The 22,974-nt window shown below is 36.1% G+C and overlaps 1 protein-coding gene across 1 annotated transcript in view; it reads right to left on the reverse strand.

Annotated features, from left to right (window-relative positions):
- Window positions 1–22,974, reverse strand: part of CCDC102B (coiled-coil domain containing 102B) — a 176,730-nt gene that overhangs the window by 96,972 nt on the left and 56,784 nt on the right. The gene's annotated exons all lie outside the window — the stretch shown is intronic.

A 22,974-nucleotide genomic window follows, 5' to 3' on the forward strand; every position in this document is an offset into this window, starting at 1 on the left:
AAACTAGGCTTTACTAATACAATATCCCTAAATGTAACCAAAGAGCCATTTTGGGGATATAGAAAAGTAAGTTAACCATCAAAATGCCGATTTTTGACAATTTTCAAAGGAAATCCCTTAGTCACTACTAAAATATTTTGACCCTTATATTTATACAATTTGACAGTTATGGGCGGGTAGCTGACATGCTGCTTTCCAGTAGATTAAAAAAGTTATTCCCCAGCAGACACAGAGCAGAAGCCCAGAGCCCATGACTTGAGGAACGTGGCACATCCTTAGTTTCAGCCCCTTCACTCTCAGTTCCAGGTGACCTTCCACAGGATCCAGTCAGCACAGCGACACACAGCAGACCTGACTGCATGTCACTCATCATCACCCTTCTACAATAGTGGCACTCACTGAATTATTTTCCTCGGGATAGTTTAGTATATGATAAATCAGTAACAGTCACTATTAGGGCAGTCAGTCAGTGAGATTTGCCTTTACTAGTGTCCTGAGAACACCTGTAATAAAAATAGCCTGTAAAAATATGAATCTACATCTTGCATACTTAAATGTCATGTAAATATGAATCAACATATCTTTATGGCTTGCATTGCCCTATGTTTACTTGTAGATCTTTCCAGCAAGGTCGGTGTGGTTATCACAATTCAGTCCTAGGAAACTTCTGATGTTAGAGAAATTAAAGAGGAGCAAAATGAAAACCACAAACCAAACAAGTAAAAAACTAATGCTGGCATAGCAGGCAACACAATTACTCTTTTGATTTTCAGAATTGTGTGCAACTATAGTAATAAATTTTGTCACAAAATATTAAAGACCGGGTAGATTTGGTTATTCTAGTTATACTATACACACACAAAATTTCTTCACTTTTTGCTCCATATACTCCATCCCTACTTGGTCTAAGAAAGGTAGGACCCAAGAAAATTTTATCGAATTATCAGAAACTCATTCTCTGAAATATTTAGAAGCTATTGAGATGGTTCATGGTTGGAAATTTAAAATCAAATTAAGTCGATGTAATTGACCCATTAACTCCCAGAAATTTTCAAACAAGGCAGAAAGAAGAATTTAAGTTGAAATACCAACTTAAATTTTGCACTGTTTTTAATGCTTAAAATACTCAGGTCTCCTGGTGTTTCTGCCTTGCTGAGGCAGGAACTGAAGCTTCGTAGACTCCACCAGCAGGGGCTTCCATAAAAGCCACATTCTTGCCTCAGTGAAGCCAATGCAAAGGCAGTCTGACGGAAAACCAATGCTTTTATAAAGTGGAAAACTTAGCAGAAGGTTAAATGGTTCCATTTCAGGTAGAAAACTCTTTACACAGCCTTTCCATCCATTTGGTCAAAATCGAAGTTTTTAGTCTTATGAGACACTGAAGGGTGAAATCAAGGCTTTACTAGCTTTGACACACCTGCTGTGTGGAATTTCGGAGCGAGAAAAGCCCTCTGGTGGGCCATGTTTTCTGCTCAAATTAAGAATCCTGCTCCAATCTGATAAAACTGACATGGAGTTTTCGATGTCTTCTTCAATGTCCTTTATAGGTTTGAAAAATACATAACTTCATACATACTAATCTTTAGTTGTGATGATTTACAATACATTTGATTAAAATCCTAAACAACTCATTGAGCACCAATTCCTAATCTTCTAGCTGATCTGCTTTATTGCTCTCATCACCACCACCTGAGCACACACCTCTTCTGCCATTTCATCATGACCTCCAGCCCATCACCCTGTAATTTCTCCACCACTTACATTATTAAGCTTAGGTACCAAGAGCCATCATTTCAACTACTTTCTTGCCCTGTAATAACTGTTATTCCCCTCTATTCCACCTGCCCAAAAAGGCATCAGTCATACTCTTGACAGAAAAAGGTCCCTGCATCAGCATACATCTGGTCTTCCTCCCGATTTACCGAAATAGAAGAGGTGACAGCATCCCATTGCAGCCAATGCATCCATCTATGTTCAGAAAACTTAAATTACTGGTTATCTCCTTTCTGCCTCATAATTTCAAACCCTACCTCTCTACTCACCAGCAATAAAAAGGTTCATGTCTCGAATAAAAGAAAAATTACTCCACTACCCAATATAATTATTATGCTATTTCTCTTTTTCAAAAATTTCACAATCAAACAACTTAAAATAGTGGCCTATAGTAGCTTCTTCCATTTCTTCCCCTTTCACTCCAATCTATTCCTATTCCATTCCAATAGCTTCTGCCCCATTACATCTCTGAAAAGCTCTCACCAAGATCACCATGGACTCCCATGTCCTAAATGCAAAGGATGACATTTATTCCCCATGTGCTCTCAGCAGCACTTGACAGAGGTGACCGCTTCCTTTTCCTGGAGTCAGTGTTTTTCAAGCAACACCACCTTCAACTTTTCTCTTCCCTCTTCTGATGCTCCTTCGCAGCCTACTTGGCCAACTCCACCTTCTCTAACTACTTATCATATATGATTTCTATGGGATCAATACAAGTGTCTTAGTTTTGCTTCCTCCACTGACAGTTATTAACCTTTTCACCATCCCAACAGAATCAATCATCACCTGTGAGTCCAAAATTCTGAAATTCATACTTATAATCCAGACAACACCTCTGATGTCTAAGCCCGTATAATACAATCGTAACTTCATAACTGAAAGGTTTTGAGCCCTTACTCTGCTCTGACTGTGAGGATAAGCTCTCTGAGGTATCTCATTTAATCCTCATGAATGCTCTTTAAGGTAAATGTTTATTATTATCACCACTTTATGAGAAAACAGTCTCAGATCAAAGAGGTGCTCAGGTCACACAGTTAGCAGGTGGAGAAATCAGAATTCAACAGCGTCCCAAGTTTGAGTTTGTTACCATTACCTAACTGCCCACTTACTGTCTGCAAATGAGATGTTTGTTGTGCTCCAAACTAAACACACCTGAGAGAGATGTGGTGACTGCCTTGGTTCCCCTCTCCCATTCCCTAAGAAAAATCCATTGCATGTCGTGTTCTTGCTGACATACTTCTAATCCTTCAATTATCTGCAATTATATAAGACCCTGCTTGTCTAGCAGGCTTTACAAACCATTAGGGCATTTTCTGTCTTGGTCACTATTGTATCCCCAGAGGAAGGGGAAATATTTAGAATTATTTGACTTTCAAAAAAAAAAAACTCTAACCGATGGACTAACTGTATTTACTATTGATGTTATATCATGTGTAATTATAGAAATTTAGAACTACAAACCTCTTGTCATTTCTGACAGCTATTCGGCCACTTCTCAGGAAAATTTCGATTCAATATATCATGTACTGATAAAATAGACCACTTACATGAGGAGAGGGAATAGGGGAGGTAAAAAACCATTGAGTATTAACATCTAAACGCTATTAGCAGAAACTAAGTTTCTTATTAACACAGGGCCTTTCATGCCTGCCGGAGTGCTCTTGCATTATAGGTGTTCACAGCTATTGAATAAATGAATACATGCTGACATAACTGAATGAAACAACGTTCATATGTCAAGCATTAACAGGGTGTAATAGACATGATCTTATTTAATGTTCACAATATTTCTATGAGGATTTTTAATCAGGAATCTAAGACTTGATGAGGTTTAAAAATCTATCCAATGATACATTCCGGAACAAATGCATGTCTGATTCTGATGTCCACACTTTCTCGTGCACCGCACTGCTTTCCCATTCCATATGCTGACTCCATTTGTTTTAGACTCAAATATTTCCAGGTAGTAGAAACACATGAAATTTCAAACAAACTCTAATCTTTGGCTTGTTTATTGTATGAACTTCGTATAAGCCGTTGGCAGGAGAATAGTGTTTGACCTGTAAAAATCTTAAAGAATGACTTAAAATTTAGTGTTTTCCTGATTCATTTATTCTTGACCTTCCAAATTTTGCTTCAGGTAATAATTTGAAAGTTTTAATTTAGAAACAAGTATCCATACTGCACTTTAATAATAAATATACTCCATAAAGAATGATGAACATAAATCAAACTTGAATAAACCTCAGAAGGAAAAAGCATTTCAAAAGTGAAACGCAGCTTGAAGTAGATATGGAAAGAAGGCAGTGCCACGAAGATATTCATTACATAAGGAGGTTTAATAATAACAAAAGTCACTCATGGAAATGAGGGCAATCATTGTCATTATGGAAATATTTTCACAGTAGCTCAGGTATTAATGATTTTAATGTGTGTGAAAACAACAGACATTTACTAACTTTAAATCAACTGAACAATTATGTCTATTGTAGTTGTTCTAAAGGAGAATTATATTCTTGTTAGCTCCTGTCTCCTTGAAAATTATACTGTTTTTAATTTATATTGATAGATACCAAGAGCAAGTCAAAGATAAAGAGTTTAAAATCTATTTTTCCCTAATGCATGTTTTATAGATAAGTATACGTATTTGACCTCATAATCTGATTCATTATTGCTGGTGCAAAGAAATAATAGACATTTTAATAGGCAGAAGCACTGATTAATATAAAGTTGTAAATCTGGGGACCACATTGATTAAACAGGAAAAAAAATTTTACATTTTCTCCTAGTTATCTTTCTAGGTTAGAGTTTGAAACTTTTCTAGCCCTTACGTATTTAAAAATAATCTGTATTACTACCACTATTGTTATAATATAAATATTTAAGAAAATCTAATAAAATATTCCTGCACATTTCTCACGAAATGTTAGCAAAAGCCATAATATGTCCACGTTGGCTTTCTTTCTTTTCATCCTCATTTTTCATCCAATTTTAACAATATTTGGCTAATTTATTATTCCCATCAGAAGAAACTCTTAATTTATAAATGTAATATCAATCAGAATATTTCTGTTTTAAGCAGTTTGTTTATAAAAAGCAATGTGTTAAGACGTTGGTGTTTTATTAATTCAGTCTTTAAACTATGTCTCATAGCTTTTGTATAGCTAGTGTGCTACCAAAATAACTGAATTATTAGAACACACACGTGTCCACTGTAATGGTGCTCCCCAATTGAACCGTTTGGCAGTGGGCTTTGTGGTAGGGGGATGATCGTCGGTAGGTATATTTATAGACCGGTGTGAGATCTTCCAAATAAACACTGGCTCAGAGTGACATCTTCCTTCCACTTTTTAAAAATCAGTGCTGCTCATCTGAATTAGTGTAACCAAGCAGGACCCTATGAGGCCTTCCCAGAATACACCCCTCACCCATGTCCTCCGCCTTCCTTTTTTTAGAGGACGAAATCCTTTTATTCAACAAGCATTTATCAAGTCCGCCTTCCTTTTGTCTGTAGAAAAACTTTAGTCAAAGAATAAACTTAGAGAAGTGAGAAAATGCAGAAAGAAAGGAAAACCATCAAGCAAGACAAAATAATACTTTAGCCATTAAACAAAGTCAAGGACCTTTAGTTCCTCCTCAAGGACTACAGATAATAATCTGAGCCACATCCTTTGAGCTGTTTTGCAGATACTGAAACCCTCACCAGGTGGAAGAAGTTAACTGCATGCTGCCCACAAGCACATAGACTCCAGACTGGTTGGAACCAGAAGGCTGATGATGCTGACTCCCCATTACCTCGCGACCGACCAGTCAGAACAATGTCCACGAACTGACCGCGTCCCGCTCCTTGAGCACAAGACTCCTACGCTACCCGCTCCGGGGCAGGACACACAGTCTTGAGGGCATGAGCCCGCTGTGGCCCCCTTTGCCTGGCAAAGCAATAAAGCTCTTCCTTTCTACTTCACCCAAAACTCTGCCGAGATTTAATCCAGCACTGGTGTACAGAGGCCGAATTTTGGTGACATTAGTAACCAAATATAAATATAAATACAAGATGAAATAATTGACGCTACAGCCTGGGAAAGCACTGACCCATTGTAGATACTCATGAAACAAGAATAGAGAGACAGTACTCACACATACGTAAGGGAGGAGGCTTTGTAGTCAAGAACACCATGAAGAGAAACCGAAATGAGGAAATGGGCTACTTGGAGCTCCATTTCATTGTCTGATTTGATGACACCTCCATCCCCCGGTGGAGGATGCGACTAGGAGAGGAAAGTAATCCCGAAGAGAAATAGCGTCTGGAGGAGCTCACCTCAGAAGAGGGCTGGAGGGAGGTCGAAAACGGAGACCCGTGTCCTGGATTCTTCTCAACTCCCTCCCTCACCTCCCTTCCAAGGTGACTGGAGGGTAGTCCGCTGGGCGTGGTGTGGTGATTGTGAAAACCCAAAACAAATGGAGACCAGCCTCGAAAATTCCCTGAGCAGACAAAAACCAATTTAGTCACACAAACAAGTTTAATGCAGCTTATTTTGCCAGATTAGCATGACCTGGGTCCTTTCTTGCTTATGTGTCTGGAAACCATAAGCCAAAACTTAAACTGTTTCCCAAAATTGATACGAGGTAACCGCTAACCAATCCCTATCATTTAAGAAAACTCTAATATTATAACCAACTTCTGTGAAGGATAAACAGTCACTGCCCCCTCATTATATAAGCTGCTTTATCTCAATACACCCCTGAGCCTCCTTCCATATTTGGTTTGAGGGCTCCTGGTTCGTGAACTGTCTCTTTGGTGCACGTACAATAAGCTTTTACTAATTACTGTCTCGGTGATGCATTGGTTTTCTTCTGCTGTGGCTAAACTTTTGACCTGATATGTGCTTACACCTTCTCAGATGAGCTTTGCACCGAGCAGAGGGGCAGAGTCTCCTTTTGAAGTCATTCATCGTGTCATCCTTTAGGAAAGAAGCATCTCTAGGTAGAGAATAAAGAAATAAGTGAAAAGAACCTCAGCTTGGGGAAACCTTGAATCTTTGGGCCATTGTGATGGGAGGAGACCATGAAAGTGCATCCAGGATAAAAGAATGGGAGGGCTGGTTGCTGGACACCTGCCTGTAAACTCAGGCCTCCCTTTTTGGGTCTACATCCTGGCTGCACATAAAATCACTTGGTGGAGGTGGGGTGCTTTAAAAAAAATGATATCACCTCAACAGGCCGGATTGACTTCATGACTATCTGGGGAGTGGCATCTGAGTACTTCTTAATAACTTGCCCCACGTGAGTTTAATACGAAGCTAGGGCTGAGAACCAATGGGTTGCAAGACTGTTCTCTCGGAGAGGCTGTGGATGCATGGAGGATGGGAGCATTTAACAGAGTGCTTAACCATAGCAGGATCAGAGAACTGTCATTTGGGGGAACATTTGTTCTTCCTGCTTTTTCCATGCTTCCTTTCTGAGTGCTTCAGCTGTAGCAGTGGTTTCTAATGTGCAGTCTTCAGACCAGCAGCATACGCATCACCTGGGAGCTTGTTAAAAATGCAAATACTCAAGCCCTACCACGGACCTTCCCAATCAGCAAACCTGCGGATGGGGACTAGTAATTTGTGTTTTAACAAGCCATCTGGGTGTTTCTGGAAACTCGCTAAAACTTAAGAATTACTGGCAGAAAGTAAGAGGTTGCTACAACTCAGCTAGGTTAAGGGGGGGTCAAGAGGAGAATTCATTTCTTCAGGGCTTGACCAGAGTTCACAGGTCGATGAAGCCCAGCGTGAGCTAACAGGTAATGTCAGTGGGACTCTGTGGTGACCTAAATGGGAAAGAAATCCAAAAAATAGGGGATGTATGTATACGTGTAGTTGATTCACTTTGCTGTACAGTAGAAACTAACACAACATTGTAAAGCAACTATATTCCCCCCCCCAAAAAAAATATCAGAGACCAAAGTGAGGGCCCTGGCAGGTAAGAGTCAGTGAATCTACTTGCTTCCTTTCGCATGGAAATATTCTTTCCAATTTGAAATGCTGTGGATCCAGCATGTTTTGATGTTGTACTATTGTTGATATTTCCAACCAAATCTGCTGTATTAAGGAAAAGGTGGGGAATGCGTCAGTAGAAATAGAGAGATCTGCTAAGTGTCGGAGGGAAGGAGGGAGAGAGGGGCAGAGACTGTATTGGAAGTTATAAGACTAATTTTAGTAAACTAGGAAGCTGAATCATTTCACTCGCAGGAGAGTTCCCTGGTTGGTTTTGATGCCACCTACAGCAGTAAACATGGGACAAAACAAGCACTTCATGAAAGTAGCTCTGTACAAACAGCAAGTTTTGCTGATGAGCCCTTGTCATAGTAAATTAAAAGCACTCCCCTGGGATCCATATATTCATCATTATGAATCCACCCACAGCAAATGCAGGCGAATCATGTCCCAGGATGCCATGTACTCTGTGTTGGTGGCTACTCATGTGTGATATTATTTTCCAGGTGATATAAAGGCAGCAAGCTTAATGCGATTCTGTTACCAAGGTTGTTTCTAGCTCTTTAATTTCTAGTTCACAGGAAGGCAACATGATTCAAATAATTTTTTTTTTCATCATTCAGTGGAAACCTGCATTTGAATACAGGTTCCTCTATTTATTGGCTGTGTTACTTAACCTCACAGGATGTCAGGTTTCTCAGTTATAGAAGGGGAATGATAAAAAAAAATACCTATCAGCAAATTTTATACGATGCCATGTTTGCAGCATACCTAGCTCAAGGCATGGTACATACTATGTGCTCAATTCGTGGAAGCTGTTTTCTGTATATTATGTTAGCATCATGTACCCTTTGTATAGTTTGCAGAAGTATTTTATACAGAGATGTAAGTATGTATCCCAGCCCCTGTCAGAACATCAAATCCAAGTGCAGTGTAGTAGCGCGGTGTAGTTCCCTATTGTTGCTGTAACAAATTATAATGCACTTAGAGGTTTAAACAACACAAATATATTATCTTAGAATTCTAGAGGTCAGAAGTCTGGCATGGGTCTTACTTGGCTAAAACTTCCACTTTGAACTTCTAGCCTCCAGAACTATGAGAGAATAAATTTCTGATGTTTAAGCAACCAGGTTTGTGATGATTTGTTATGACAACCCTAGAAAATAAATACAGTCATCTCCTTTGGAATCCTGTTACTTCTGGCTACCCTTCATGAAGTTGGGGTTCTTCCTCAAAAAGAATATGCACTGAATTATGTATTGTATTCTGTTATCTGTATTACGTGCTATAATGCAGCATTCACGGGGGCAGGGATTTTTATCATTATTATTATTATCTGTTTGCTTCTCTTCCCATAGTACCTACAAGAGGACCTGGTGGCTTTTTTTTATGTTTAATAATATAGTCCCTCAGGACACAGCATCATTCAGATTCTTGCAAAAATTCAACTACATTTTTGAAATAGCATAGCATCTTGGTAATTAACTCCTTGTTATAAAACAAGAATGCAAGAACACATGCAAAATTCACCACAAAAAACACTGAAGTTATTTTCTTACAAATCTTGGAACCACACATCTGAATAAACTCTAATACCTCAACACAATTTTGACTGGAGAAACTGTATAACTACCTCACCCTCACGTCTACAAATACTAAGAGGATTTTCATAACGAATTCAGGAGTTAAATAGGAAGAGAAAATTTTTGTTTGGCACTAAATTTGCAGCAGAGTTCAACTTTGTATTGTGTACCTCTAGAAGAATAAAAAGACTTTCAGGGAAACACAGTTCTGTGCGTTAAATCTCCTCATATTCCAGTATGATCACTACCTTAACAAGATGAATAGTTTTTCCAGACACTGAAATGCTGCTTCTGAATGTCCAAATTTAAAAAATTTAATTGCTGAAATATGCCTGGTAGAGTTTATGAGGAAGCCCATGTTTTTCAGCTCAGCATAGGTAAGAAATTTATACTTATCTCTCTCAGGTTTTGCCATAGAGAAGCCTAGATTTCTGCTAATAAGAATGTGGTTAATATAAGTTTTTCGATCCCTCTACTACTGTCCAGATATTTACATAGATACTGAATAACCTAGTTTCATTGTCACTTTAAATATATTGTGTTGGTAACTAGTAGTTGGGGAAATTATTTAATGTTACGCCATTTATAAGTAATAAAAATATAATCTATATCATGGAATACACCTCTCCAAATAGATATAAAAATATAAAACACATTAGGGAGTACTTTTCTCCAACACACATATGAAAAAAAATCTACCCATATTTCACATGTATTATTAAGCACGCCTGTGTATGTGATTGTGATCATGCCTTTCCCTTTTCTTTTTATATATAACATATACTTGATAGCTAGAAGCCAAATACCACTTGCATATCCTAATTCCCTGTTTTCTCTTGAAATAGAAGAGGTTTTTTTTAACCTACTTAAACTCTATTTTCCTTTAAAAACTGCTTATTATAAAGAATATATTTGCAGTATTATTTGCTATTAATACTGCAATGAGTTTGCTATTAATACTGCAATGAATTTTTAATTTATTAGAAAATATATTTTGATTTATTGGAATTTATTGGGAACTCATTTCAAATTTTCTTAAATGAAGAAGAAAATTCCTTGACACAAACAACTGATAATCCCAGGAGCATCTTAATCCAGGCCAAGTTGAAGGCAGAGGCTCAGTGTGTCTCCTGGTCAGGTCCCTCTCCAGGCTTCTGCTCTCGCTTTTCCAGGTGGCTCCATGTGATGGGAAGATGGCTTTTACAGCTCTAAAGCTATATTTTCTCAGGTTTAATTTTAACAGACAAGAAAATGTGTCTCTGAAAAGTCTAAGCATCATTACACTAAATTGTCTCTGATATGGTTACTTGCCCATACTAGTGTGTGTGCCCAGAAAACTTAAATATTTTAATTAGCTAAAGATGAATCACTTACCCAACCTAGAAGTAGAGGGGGTGTCAGCCCTAACCACAAGATGGGGCCTGAAATTTGGGGATGGAGTTGAACCTAGAGGAAAACCAATGCATGTTAAGTAGAAGCCAGGTGAACAGAGGTTAGGGGCCCCTAAACAACGACCATCCACGAGGATTTAGAAGGCAAAATGAGTGTTGAATCTCCAAAAGTATTTAATTTTCTAAGTTTTGCTTTGATAAAATAGAGATTTATGTGTAGATTTTATATCTTCTGATCTCAGGTGACCATGTCATTATTCTAAAAAAAAAAAAAAAAAATTAGGAACTTCTTACCTGTCTTTATCATCTTGGATTTATCACTATTTGGCCTACCACATTGTCATATGTATATGTGGCAATGTCTTGTGTATATGTAGCTCTGCATGTCTGTGTGTATAAAGAGGGGAAAATGTAATATGTGTTTCTGTAGTATGCATATGGCAAACGAAAGGAGTGGGCATATGCTTACGTCAGGAGTGACCCTGTCCATTTTCTACTTGAGATTTATTTTCAGGTGGTATACCAATAAAAATAACTGTATTTCTATGGTGAGGCAAACACTGATTGTACTTTAGGCTTTTGCAATAAAAAGAGATAAAGATTCAGAGCAAAACATTGCCATTCTTAGGTAAATAAGTAATCAACAAGTATTTTGCAGAGGATGGTAACAGAAAACTTCCAAAATAACCATTTGACACAGGCTTGATAATTAAAGAAACTAAACTGTCATTAGCATACACCAAGAATAATCTGAATTCATAGAGAAAGTCCCTAAAATATACAAAGGTACTTTAATTTCAGTGTTGATACATTTGGACAGAGAACAACAGGATCTAAGGATAAAGCAACTTGAAAAGATCATAACGTAACATTTCCTTTAGCTGCACCAACTAAGTAAGTATAACCCCCAGATCCTTCCAGGGGGGTAGTTAGGAGGTTAATTTACGAGATCCCATGACCCTTTCTTTGTGCTTGCCCTACCACTTCCACGGCACACGAACTCTGGCTGAGCAAGTCTCCTCCCTAGACTCACCAGCATTCCTTGAAATTCTATCACCAGCCCAGGGACTTGGGAGACAGTAGACACAGACTGCAGAGTCTCAGAACCTCAGCTTTCTTCCAAGTATCTCTCCCCAAAGCCATGAGACACTTAAAATGATCTCAGAAAAGAAAAGAAAAGAAAATTAGTGGTTTTCAAGGAGCTTGATTTCCCCCAAAAGATAGTAGCAAATGAGTAGCAAATTTGCTTCACCAGTAGCAAATGAGCTCTTGCCCTTCTTCACCTGGTGTGGAATGCTCTTATATCACTCTTCCAGGTAACTATTTCCTTCCATCTTTCTGATCTCAATCTGAATCATCATTTCCCAGGAAGAAGCAATGACATGAATCTACTAATTTGCAGCATTTAACAGTGTCACCATTGTAGATCTCTATGCTGATGATTTGATTTGACTGTAGTTTTCAGGAGGACAGCTGTAATAGTGTGTCTTGCCACCCTTATATCCCCTATCTACACTGTGTCTGTCTGAAACATATAATAGATTGACTATATCAACATTTTTCCAGACTCCTTCTAGTTCTCCCTTTTGTAATGCTAAACATTTGTGTTTTCCTGAGTCTCTTGTAGCTAGAGTTTCAGATTAAGATTTAGATGCTGGAAAAGAGATGCTCTCAAGCGAGGCTTGGATTTGGAGCTGATTTTAGTGAGAAGAGAGGCAACAAGAAGTTACAGAGCTAGCAGGTCCAATGCTATGGGTGAGTTCCTTACCCCCAGCTTGTAGCTAAGGTGGAGTGATCATGGAGGTATGGATGAAACAGGGACATCTGAGCCCCGTATCCTCCTGATACCTTCCTGGGGGAACCCATTCTCTAGTTAGGCTCATTCCATGGTGGCCTACCAGGAGTCTTTCCTGTACGTCCAAAGCAGAGTCTGCTCCCCCAATCCTTTGAAATCATCTGATTCCTTGCATTGTATACTTTTGTTATTTATCTATTTTCTGATCCCTACAACCGAACTCTGAGTGATACAGAATTCAGTAAATGTTTGTTGATTAAATCAATAGACTAATGAAAGTAGGTGCTACCTGGCTTTAAATGAAATTTCTTATACCTATGCTAGATAAGATGAGGTAATTTGAACCTTTTATAAAATCATGTCTTAATGTTATTTTTTTATTCTTTGTAAATTATATGTTACAAACACGTGAAATAAGTAGTGAGATGGATTACAACATTTGAAAGCTCGTGCTCCCTACATCACAGGAAAAAAACTGAAAATCCTTTTAACTCATTTTGAAAAAAAATTCTTCATTTATACTTCTTATACAGCTATTGAAACTAAAAGCAGACTGAAATTGATTTTTTTTCTTAAAATGGATTACCTGCTAATAGGCAAAAAGTGGATAAGACAAATCTAACAAGAAGAAAGAATAAAAGGGACATTTCTCATATGGCACAGGTTAGGCTAATAAGCAGTGACTCATTCAAATACAGACTAGAAAACATTAAAACTCATATAATTATCTGGAGAGAAGGACACATTTGGGTTTTAAAAATCTGTAGATCTGAATTTTTTTTCTTTTTCCTGTATTGTACACAGAGCCAAAGGACATAGTACTAATTATAAGATGCTTGTTAATATGGGTAAAAAAACACTCCAGCTACACCCCACCCCCCCCATCATGCCAAATACGCAGTTTCTTTGGGAGAAACTGAATTAATTCTATCTGGCTTAAGGTAGGATAATTAAGTTCAACTGGCTAAAGGTAAAATTATTCTTGTAATACAGACTCAGCCAGCTAATTATTTCTCCATATGTTACTGCTCCCCTAAACCTGCCTCTCCCTGGCATGGCAGACCTCTCACATTTCACAGCTTGTCCTCCACACTGTCAAGGACATGACACTAAAACAGCCAACAACATGCCTCCAATGCAAAGAGAACCAGATTTTCAAGCACTGGTGTAGCAGATTGGAAAATAAATTTCATTTGTGATATTTATTTAAATTAACTATAAGGTGTATAAAACATCCTTGAAAATAAATAATTAAAAATTACCATTAATAGAAGATATTTACCCCAAATTTACGCACATACACACACACACGCACGCACACACACAGACTTCAGTAATGCCAAATCAGAACCAACCTGAAGCCATTTACAGTTATCACAAAGGGTATTATAAAATATTTTGAGAACGTTGATGTTAACTGGTGGTTTTCCAAATCTTAGAGCACAAAGAAGTCACCTAGCTATTTGTTTTAAAATATATACATTTCTAGTTCCCAAGTCACATGCCTACTAATTCAGAATTTCTATTTTCAGAGAGCACCTTATCTGGGACAGATAGGATTGGGATCTGACGTTAAGAAACACTACTCCAGGAGATCAGAACATCTAATCTCTTTTTAAATTCCTTCTCTTCACCATGTAAATTCTACCAAGTACATGTACTTCATGTACATGAAGTAACATGCTTTCAGAGCAATAGAAAATAGAATGTGAAATATGAATGTTATATGTAATAATTATTTTTGATTGATTTCCTATTCATTTTGCACTAAAACAGAACCACACTCACAAAAGAAAAAAAAAGAAACTGTGTAATAGAAAATTAAATAGAAATTGGTTAAAAAGCAAAGAGATGATTCTTGTTAGTTACTGATGTGTTGATGCTTCCTCTCCTCGATTTTCCTAGAATTTAGAGAGAATTAGAAAGGCTGCCAAATGCTGTGGAGATTTAAATACTATTAAATTGAGCATAATAAAATGATAGGGAAACAGAAAGTGATGGCCAGTAGCAGAGAAATATGAAATGAAAAATCTCTCAAATATGTCAACAACCATATTAAATTTAACTGTGTGGATTAAAAAGAAATAGATCCAGCAAGTGGAAAGAGTACACTAAGCTGTACCAGGAGCCAACAGCTATTTTAATGAAAATAAACTGAAATTCCAAAGAAATATTACATTGTCCTCATGAACCTGAATGAGTGTCTTTATTTAAACCAGTAGCTAAATTTTGGAAAACATAATAGGATCATGAATTTGGGTGATGGAAGAGTCTCAGGTATTTATTCCAAACTCTTCTTTTAAAAATTAAAAAACTGAAGCACAAAGAGTATTACTTCACCAAAATTACTCAAATATTGAGCATGGACCCAGGATAAGAGTTTTATTCTTTCATTCTTTAACCTCTGGTCCTATTTTCCTGTTATATGTGAGGTGAATCACACATTTAGTGGTTACCACTTTCATTGAATAATAATGTGGCATGCTCTCTGGAGCCTCTTTTATAAAGGCACTAGTTCCATTCATGAGGGCTCTGCCCTCAGACCTAATCACTTCCCAAAGGCCCCACCTCCAAATACCATCACATTAGAGATTAGGTTTTAACTTCTGAATTTTGGAGAAACACAAATATTCAGCAGATCTCAATATTTCCAGAAGTCATCTACAGATTCAAAGGAGTTCATATCAAAATCCTTATGGCATTTTTTGCAGAAATGGAAAAGCTCATCCTCACATTGATAAGGAATTTCAATTGGCCCTGAATATCCAAAATGATATTGAAAAAGAAGTTGGAGGACTCCCATTTTCTGATTTTGAAACTTACTACAAAGGTAGGTGAATTCTCTGGCATAATAGTAAACATGTAGACCAATGGAATAGAACTGAGAATCCAGAAAATAAACCCATACATCTATTAACAACTGATTTTCAACAAAGGTGCCAAGACCATTCAATAGGGAAAAAAGTAGTCTTTTCAACAAGTGGTGCTGGGGCAACTGGAAATCCATATGTAAAATAATGAAGTTGGACCCCTATCTTACAACCATATACAAAACTTAACTGAAATTGGATCAATGATCTAAACGTAACAGGTAAAATTATAAAAGTCTTAGGAGAAAACATAGGAGTAAATCATCATAACCTTGGATTTAGCAATGGATTCTTAGAAATGACACCTTAAAAGCATGAACAACAAGAGAAAAAAAGTAAATTGGAATTCATTAAAATTAAAAGCTGTATGCAAAAAAACAAAACAAAACTGCATGCATCAGAAGACATTATCAAACAAGAGAAAAGATAACCTTAAGAGTGGTAGAAAATGTTTGCAAATCATATACCTGAGAAGGGTTTAGTATTCAGAATATACAAAGAACTCTCACAACTCAACAAAAAGGCAAACAACCCTATTTAAAAATGGGCTAAGGGCTTGAATAGACATTTCTCTGAAGAAGATACACAAGTAGCCAAGAAGCACACAGAAAGATTTTCAACACTGTTAGTCACAAGGGAAATGCAAATCAAAACCACGACATGATATACCACTTCACACCCACTAGGGTGGGTAAAATTTTAAAGAGACAAAAACAAAACCAAAAAAGAACAAGTGTTGCTGAGGATAGGAATTCTCATACATTGTGTCATAAAAAAAAAAAAAAATTGTTGTTGGTCTTTCCAAAAGTTGTATATAGAATTACCATATGACCCAGAAATTCTACTCCTAGATATATACTGAAAAGAATTGAAAACTGGTATCCAAATAAATGCATGTACATGCATGTTCATAACAGCTCTGTTCAAAAGAACCAAGAGATGGAAACATCCCAAGTGTCCATTAGCCCATGAATGGATGAACAAATTGTGGTATATCCATACAATCAAATACTATACAGCCAACAAAGGAATAAAGTACAGATGCTTGCTGCAAAGGGCATGAACCTCGAAAACCTTATGTTATGTTAAAGAAGCCAGACACAAAAGGTTACATGTATGATTCCATTCATATGAAATAGCCAGAATAGGTAAATCCATGGAGATGGAAAGCAGATTTGTGGTTGCTGGGGACTTGCGAGAGTTACTGTATAATGCTTAGAGGATTTCCTTTGGGGATGATGAAAATGTTTTGGAATCAGTTAGAGGTGATTGTACACTGTCAATATATTAAATGCCACTAAGTTATTCACTTTAAAATGGTTAATTTCATGTAATGTGATTTCACTTTAAGATAAAGAAAAATAAAGAAAAAAAATAGTGAATGTTTCAGACCTATTAAAGTTATCTGAGTTTCCATTAATCTTATAGTTTTATTTTAATTTGAATTTTAGCTTTAATTTTAAAGAAATATTATAACCATAGTGTTTTGTCATTTTAAATAAGAAGCTAAATATTATTTTTTATCACTGCTTTAAATCAAGCGAATATAAATCAACTGATAGCAGCTATGGGAACTGCCAGTCATTTTGTAATAAAATAGTGGATTATTAGTAGTATGCTAGTCATATCAAATACAAAATGAGATATAATTTCATACCTGAATATCACAACTTATAAAATTTCATGAAGTTCTAATTCTGTAAAATATAAGTGACCTAAAGTGTCAAAATTTGCATCTTCATTTTAACTGGTTATGGGACAAAATGTAATTTATCTGATACACAAGAAGGAGGTTTTAAAAGATGATAAAAGCTTCCATTAACCCTACAGACTTTGTTGCCCTCTAACATTTGCCCTGTAATAGAATAAAAGGGAGACTACAAGAATTAAAGATAAATCAAAATACACAATAAAATTTAAATAATGAAAATCAAAGTATAAACACATACATTTATTAATCTGCCACACATTTATGAGAATGTGCCAACCTCTGTGGACTGAGATTTAATATTCATAATTTTAATTTAAGAAGACATGACAACATTTGGTGTTTTAGTAAGAGAAAGTGAAACTCCACCCAGCAATAATTTATTCCTAGAAATAATGCTTCATACATACAAAATCTTATGTGTGTACCTTTGCTCCAGTAGAGAATCACAAAACAGGAAGAAAACTAATACTCCTATTTTAGAATTAATCTTGTAGAAATCAATTCATCGCGTGTGTGTATGCACATATGTGTATGTGCCTGCACGTGTGTGTGTATTTGAGAAGGGGTGAAAGCAATCATATTATATTAAAGTAAATTCCACCCTATTTTGCAGTATATTGATTTATTTCAGTTCAGTGGGGCACTTTCAGTAGATACCTTCCTTATGACATTAGTAAATGGTACTTAAGCATTTTTCTCTCTGCTAACTTCAGAAATTCTTGGGCAAAAGGACATTGTTCTGCCCAATCCACACAATCCCATTCACCTTTGTTAAAATGTATACGAAATCATGGGTGTGTTTCTAAGTTTCATGAAATAATTTATTTTGAAGAATGTCTTGTGTGTAGCCTAGTGTTTTGATATACACGCCATTCCTCAAAATAAATTATTTTCATTTTTTATAAACAAAATATAACATACTTCACATACAAAAGGGTTAAAATTTTCCATATACCTAAAAGTCTCTACAGTAATAAAAGTTTATACTAAAAACTATATTAAAAGTTGAAATTTCTAATGTATCTCAGAGAGAAAAGCTGGCTAAGAACAGCTAAAGGAAGACATAAAATGATAATATCTAATAACATCAAATTATAATGTTCTGTATTTAAATTATTACTATTTCACAACAGTAAAAGAATAGATAAAATTATTGTTTATTCTTAAATTGTTCAATAATTCTATGAGTAGAAGCAGGCTTTGGAAGAACAATAATGAATGCGGAAAAATTAACAGATCCATAGGTTTGACTGCTACACCACTGAATGCAAATAAAATATTTCTGAAGACAAAGTTGCCAAGCAAAATAAATACAATGCCATTCCTGTTGAAAGAATGGACACTGTCAGTAAATTCATTAGGAATTGACTTTGATTGCCTTTCCATTTTCAGATTAATTCATCATTTTCCTGAAACACATCAATTACCACTCTGTCACATTAACTTTCTGAGAATGACCCATTATGTGACCTGAATGAAGGGAATCAGTTGCCAGAATGACTTAAGAAAACAAGCTTCCAAAGCGCTTCATGAGACCATGTCGACTAGTCCGTGGGGCTTTGCTCAGTCGAATACTGACCACTTTTTCCAATAACATTTCACTCGAAAAAGTATTGTTTGCAATGGGAAATACATATACCGCACATCAACAGAATTAAGGCTTCACAAGCACAAGAACCTGTGCCATACATTGAAGAAAGCAAATCAGCCTTTACAGGATAGGTATCATAATTTTTTAAAAAATCGTTGGGATTTGCAGTTCTACTTTTCTCCATTACAGCAAAATGATGACATATTTTGATAAATATTAGGTTATGTATGTCTGTTTCCTCTTTGGTTATATTGTTATGTTTTATCACTTTATGGTGGTCACAAACCCCACTTTTCATTTCCTTTCCTCTCATTCATCTTTTCTTATCTTATTCTCTGTCCTGAAGTTCAAAGAAGTGAACAAAGGGAGAAACGGGACAAGTAAGAGCTCAGAAAGGGATTAGAATTAGTAAAGTACTTACAGCTGTTTATTTTTATTTTTTTCTTTTCACCAAGCCCTGGAGAAGATGGTCCTTTCTAACACAGTCCTCCAGGTAGGGTTTTCTCACTCTAAAGGGACCAGCAACTTTCAGTGTCTTTAAGGTATTTTACACACAACTCTGTAATTTCTAGATAACCCACAGCAATGCATATTATTCTCATCCATAGAGCTGCAGATGAATTTTGCCTGGTGGCAGTGCAATTTATGTCCTTACCCCTCACGGAAAAAAATCAGTTTTGCATCTATTAACCAAATTCATTTCAGCATTCCTGGTTGTCTCTTGTCTGATACTTAGATACTTCTCTCAATTGGCTATAACATCTTACTGGTTTCTTCAGGAATGAATGGATTAAATAAAATCTTTCACGTGTGTTCATTTTATGCCTGTATGAGATTTATGAGTTTAGCATTTTTTAAATGATTATATTTAATGATTATTAATTGAATAATATGTTAATCTGATTATGTTATATGGAGTGCTATTTTACTAATTTAAAATATTTTATTTTATTATCCTTCATAACATGGAAACTCAAAAAGTAGGAGCTAAAAAAAGTATTAGTAATTTCTTTCCACATTACAGTGTGACATGAACACCCTACTTTAGATATTACCATAATTTTTAATATACTTCAAATTTTTAGTGACATTGATCTTGTGAAAGAAAATGAAGAACATTTTTTAACAAATATTTCAGGTAAATGAATTCAAATTTGCTGACTGCCTGGAATATGTTTTTAAAAATATGAAATATTAATGATCCCAACATATGTGTTTCTGCATATTCATAAGTATAAGTGGATTTTTTTTTAATGTTGTATGGAGATACACAGACTAATGATCAGGCATCACCAGTACACTTACTTATTGGCCATGGAGTCAGAGTTTCAAATGTAGCTCCATTGTTCTCCTTTTAAACCACACACTTTGATTCCTTTATGTTTTCCAAAGCTATTCTCAAGCATCTTTGCCATCATTTAAAATGCAGCTTCATTCTGATAAGAGTATACTCAATACTGCTGCCGAAGGTCCATTATCAGATATCAGTTGTTCTGTCGATTATACTAAAGCCATGGAACAGTGCAACTATTACCCAAAGCAATGACAAACCAAAAGATCCACATGCTGAAGTTGTTCTAGAAAAGTCTGTGGCAGTGGTTTATGCTTTAAAAATAATTTGCTACTACTAGAGTAATAATTTTCCAATCTAGCCATTAAAAATTCAGATATAGTGCTTTTTATTAATTGTAAAAAATTGATGCACAGATAGCCTTAAACATAAGCTATAAAAGCAACTACCAGATGGAGATTTATGTGATGAAATCACTCGTGTGAGAAAGAATCTTTGTCTTTAAATTAATAGTACAATTTAAAATTGAAAGTCATTTTCTTTAAAAATGCATTCCCTATAATACTAAAGCTAAAAACACTATGTAAAAGTCCTCCCCTCCCAAATAAGTAGGATTTATAAAAATTTCATTGAATAATGAGATTGTTAAAACTCAAGAAACTAACAAAATTTATTGATATGGAGATTTCTATGAGCAGCAAGTAGACTTGCATCTGCCACAAATATTTGTTAAATGTGATTAGATGTAAATATAATGTGGTAAGATATCTTACATCTCTTTTAGAGGCCGATGATGAGTGATGTTTACAGTTGTGTCTCTTATATGCCAGCACCTATTTGCCCATCTCACTCATATATAGTACTTTTATGCATTTAGATATCTGGTAATTCTATAGGGTACTTATATGCATACATATACATGTTGCTCCTTTATGGTACTTATGCACATAATTTTATACATATAGATTAGTTTTTATTGAAATGTTAAAACCACAATTTAGCTTTGTGTTATAATGACATCTATACTATTCCCTGGCCTTTGGCATGTTCCATATGCAGCTCTGATTCATTTGACATTTGGGGACATCTGAATCTTGATATTTTGACCTATGGGGATCTCTGTGGCACCAAGGATTTTGACCTGCAGCTGCTCCATGACAAGTAATTATTTTGGTTTAAGTGGTGAGTCTGAATTCTTAATGAAGATTGTAAAAAATTGCTAACACCACTTCCCAGCCATCAAAATGATATACGCTTAGGGAATAGTCTTCTGATTGATGAGCACTCCCACTGAGTTGTTCAGACCTTCCAGAATCTTCCCAGTTTCCAAGGTCTGTTCAGTTCTAGGCCAAAGAACTACACTGGTCCCAAAGAGCCCAGGTCTAAACTTAGGGTGGCCTGTTAACAGGACAAGCAATTGGCATATATACTAGCTCCAAACAGACCCCAATCAGCCCTCATATTTCCTAAATGACACACTTTATGCTATAACAGTTTGATATAACTAGAAAGGTATCAAAGTGGAATAGAGTGAATTACTTCTTCATCTGAGTTCCCATTCCACTTTACTCTTAGCAATCATCACAATGTAATATTGATAACAATTTATGTGTATATTGTTACACATAGATATATTGTGTATATCTCCCCAGACAGACTCTAAGCCCATGCTAGGCAGGGATAAAGATTCATTCATCTTGGGGCTTCCCTGGTGGTGCAGTGGTTAAGAATCTGCCTGCCAATGCAGGGGACATGGGTTCGAACCCTAGTCCGGGAAGATCCCACATGCTGCGGAGCAACTAAGCCTGTGCACCACAACTACTGAGCCTGCACTCTAGAGCCCACAAGCCACAACTACTGAGCCTGCGTGCCACAACTACTGAAGCCCACACACCTAGCGCCCATGGTCTGCAACAAGAGAAGCCACTGCAGCGCACCGCAATGAAGAGTAGCCCCCGCTCGCCGCAACTAGAGAAAGCCTGCGCACAGCAAAGAAGACCCAACGCAGCCAAAAATAAATGAAAAAAAAAAAAAGATTCATTCATCTTTACATCACCAGCATCTAGAGCAGTGACTGACACAGAGTATAATATAAATAAATGCTTGTTCTGTTCAAGTGAACCAAAGGGAAACAGATATTTTGATGACCAAAACTTGTTCCGTAATTGAAACAATTGTGCTTTCACAATTGGCAATCTGCAGAAATTTCTCTACAGATTTATCAGTTGTGTACATGTCAGAACCATACAGCATTACGGTTGGTTTATGAATCCGTATAATAGAAAATTATGATCACTGACTATAACAGTTAACTTTAGATATTTGCATTGCCAAGTCATGAAACACTAATCCAATTTAATCTTGCATTTGCAATAAATCCCTAAAATCACAAAGAATAAGGAAAAGTAATATGGAATTCAATTTTTCTGCCCATTTAGCTATCAGAGCTCATATGAACTACTTACATAACTCAAAAATATGAACTTTTCAAACTCACTTTTAACTCACTGTTAAAGGAATTGAGTGAAAAAAATAGAATTGTGCATTAAGGTACTATAGATACTTTCATGGAAGAAATAGAAACAAGTTGTATATGTTTTGTAGCATATTGACACTAAAACACATAAATTACACCTGCCACTAAGAGAATATTTTAAAAATCTAAAAACCATTTATCAAACAAATCCCATCCATAGCAGTAAATATGTCTGTTGGCTTTAGGACAAAACAATTCCAAAACAACCTAAATTTCCCAAAGTCAAAATTTGAATTTAATTCTGGTTTTAACATTTATGCCATAGACTATAAAGGCTATTTGTAACATGATGTGTTTAATTGACTCAAAAATAATTTTTCTGAGACTAACTAAAAAGAAACCAAATAGGAGTGAACCAGCTACATTTAAATGTGTACGCAGATACTTACCATAGCTACTGACAAATGCTTATTACATAGTTGCCCAAACTAATGGAGAAATATACTCATTGAAAA

The sequence above is a fragment of the Eubalaena glacialis genome, chromosome 15 (genome assembly GCF_028564815.1).
Source record: "Eubalaena glacialis isolate mEubGla1 chromosome 15, mEubGla1.1.hap2.+ XY, whole genome shotgun sequence".
In the NCBI taxonomy this organism is placed as follows: domain Eukaryota; kingdom Metazoa; phylum Chordata; class Mammalia; order Artiodactyla; family Balaenidae; genus Eubalaena; species Eubalaena glacialis.